Genomic DNA, 3,396 nt, shown 5'->3' with positions numbered 1-3,396 from the left:
CATCCTTCGGTCGCGCCGGCGACAACAATGCCAGATTGTCGCATAATGGGGCGTATAATGCTGTCGCATTAAAGAGAGTCAACACTAGCCCCACTTTTGCATCAGACGCCACGCACTTCCTCACAATACAATGCAGTACAAAACTGCCAATTTATTTCGTGGCAGCATTGCGACACGCCTGTCCTTTAACTGCTGCGAGGCTCAGAACCAATGATTACGCCTTAAGCGCCCACCTGCATGGATCCCTCTTCCAAATAAAACAAAAGCGTTGACACCAATTAAAAGTTAGTTTTTGTGAAACTTCTAAAGGCGATTATTATCATGTACCGGATGCCTACTACTGCTAACCATGTTCTGCCCACCCCCCCTCCCCAAACAGAAAAGGAAACTCGGTGCCCTTCGCCTCTGAAGGATGGCCAGCGAAAAGTTGCGTGTAGGGGCCCCTTAATGCCGAACTGCACCTCCCCCGCGGGTTGCGACCCATCACTGCACTATCTCCAGGATCGGCCCACGTATAGGGAGCGCTTAACGCCGGCCTCACCTAGAGTTACTGTATATGCTACCGCAGGTAGCAGAGTTGCGCGTCTGTTTTATCACACCGCTAGCGCCTCTATTGGCAGAGCGCCATCACGTGGTAGTCAAGCAACCGTGCATTGCGGAGAAGCAGATGCTCGGGCCAATTTTTGTATTTCCCGACGCCGCCGCTGCAGCGAACTGGATTGACACTAGTTATCGCCAGTCAAATTCAAAGCGAATCCGGCCGACCTTGGCGTTCGCTGTTCGCATGCGGGCTAGCTGCGGAGAGCTAGCTATATAGCTATGGCAATGTAAGTATGTCAATCCTGTGAGAGAAAAACCTTCACAACAATCCCACAGAAGGTTACTTTTGGAATCCCTGCAGTGAAAAGGCACATAATGAAGTGGTACTTGCAGGTGTGGCTGATATCCAGTGCCTGCTAGTATGTGGGTACGTTTCTACAGCAAGTCTAATGGGGTACCAGTGTCGAAATACTGATGGTTGGTCATTGATTCACCAGTAATGTTTTAGACTGCCTACACGTTGAGAGCTTTGGCATATAAGCAGGTATCTCTAATGCAAAACCGAGTACCCATTATCCAGTGTTCAGTGCAGCGCCGGATTATGGGCCCAGTGCCGCGCGCTGGATGCTGGGCAGGCGCAGCGTACTCAGAGGCACTGGGTACTGGTACGAAAAATAACTCCAGCGCGTTAAATACGCGGTGCATATTTTATTGGAATACAAAAAGCAACAGAGAGCGATTTGGTGCAACAAAAAAAGAAAAAATAATAAGAAAGCTCCGACCAGGATTCGATCGTCCGACCGACAGATCCCAAGCCCGGTACTTTACCACTGCGCCACGCCAGAGAGAGCATATAAATGGATAATATGCCATGTCAAGGATCGAGAAGCACTTTTAGTTTCAGAGATGTCTCGCTCAATCATGGTAGATGCGCTATCGCCCTGCATATAAAACTCACGCCTGTACCAAAAAGAAAATTTTGCTGTCCGTATTCAGTAGCATGCTCGAAAGTGCCACAACATCTATTTTCACTTGCGACTGGCATTTTAACTTTGAAAAAAGTCCTAAATGAACCGCCGACCCGGGACGCTGGATGGGCTGTTACCACGGATCTGGATAGTTGTTTCTTGTTCTTCACGTGAAGGATATGCAACGTTTTCTTAGTTCAGTGATGCCTTTCAGTCGACACGTCTGTCTAGTCACATATCTTCGTCAGAGAAGCGCAGGCTAGTGCCGGGAGCCTTCCGCGACAGCACATATATACCTGTGTTTATGGCGCGTCACATCGCCGCTCATCGCTACTTGTGCTGGCACTGTAAACATGAAAAAATGGTTTATTTAAGAACACCGATGCGAAAGCTGAAATATAGAGTGATTTATCCGTGTTAGACTTCTTGATTCCTGAGCCTATAGGCGCGCGGGAGCGTGCAGACGGACTCGGCGGATGCGCTAGGCCGAAGCTTCGGTGGGCACCGATCTCGGCGCCTTTTTCTTAACGGTCTTATGCAGTCAGCTGTTTCGATGAGCTTTGTTTGCGATTAGGCGGACAAGCAGTCCAAAAGCGATGCAAAACCATCAACGGTCGATCGACGATACGGTAGGCATGCCGCCTGCAAAAACGGAGTGCGGCTTCGCCGCATAGATTGGTTGCTTCCCAGGCAAGATGGCGGACCTACGCGCAACTCTGCTACCTGTGGTAGCATATACAGTAACTCTAGCCTCACCTCTACCGCGTGCCATCCCGGTATTGCACTATATCCGGTATCGGCCCACGAGTGTAAAATGGTCGGCATACGCGCAGACGCGATCCAGGAGATCATACAGCTTTGCTGTGAAAAAACTGTAGCCGGGAACTACCAGCGCGTAATAAAAAAGAACACACCATCTGGTAGTTCTTCAATGCACCATCTGAGCTTCCATAAGACGATCCCGCGAATGAGCGCATACCACTGTTTATAAAACAGCGCCTTAGCACAAAAACTGGAACACAGTCCGCATTAAAAATTGACACGGAAAAACCGTAAGTTAGAGCAGCGTTATATTCTGCAGATCGCGAACAGCAGTTCCGCACAAACCCATTACATAAACAAAGTTGAATGGTATAACGCTCGATATCACATTCAAAGTGGACAGTTTTCATAAACCCCTACCCAAACATTATGCCGATTATGCGCTTGCATCCAGCACTATGTCATAGGGCAGACTTTTATTGCGAAAGCAACACTGCTCGAGGTTTCCGCTCTTGGCCGTCGTCCCGGAGAATCCACCATTGACCTTTAGCGTGACCTATGTGTGACGTCATACCAGCTGTGGAAAAGCGGGGCCCAAACTTGGCTCGTCGCGATCGTCCCAGCGAATCCTCCACGGTATGTCGGAGGATGTGTATGAGGTGAAGCTGCAACGATGTGCTGCCGATAAGAAGCAGGGCGGCATGCGGAAGAAACGGATGAAGAGCGGGAACAGCGTTTAGCTAAACGGCGTGCATATTACGCAGCCAGGCGAATGCGTTCAACATCTCTTGATCTGGGTGCATCTACAAGTATCATGCATGCTCTCAATGCTGACGCGACTTTGGCGACACCTGATCGTTCGACAGCAAGCCTTATGGATGCTTTAAACGGCGACGAGACTGCATCTACACCCTCGATGATCAGTATGGAAGTCTACAACCTGAACAGAAGATTTCCTTCGCAATCCACTAGGCCTAGCCAAGCTAAGCTTCTGCCAAATTTTTTTTCTTCCCAGATCTGACGAAGATCTCTAGCATGGAAATAAAGACAGGAAATTAGACATAGCGGGGGAATTAATCATTTATTCGCGCAGATCATTTCGTCAAAACTAAAATAAACATGGATG

Source organism: Dermacentor albipictus, unplaced genomic scaffold (genome assembly GCF_038994185.2).
Source record: "Dermacentor albipictus isolate Rhodes 1998 colony unplaced genomic scaffold, USDA_Dalb.pri_finalv2 scaffold_17, whole genome shotgun sequence".
Taxonomy (NCBI): domain Eukaryota; kingdom Metazoa; phylum Arthropoda; class Arachnida; order Ixodida; family Ixodidae; genus Dermacentor; species Dermacentor albipictus.
Note: the sequence above shows the minus strand (reverse complement) of the source record.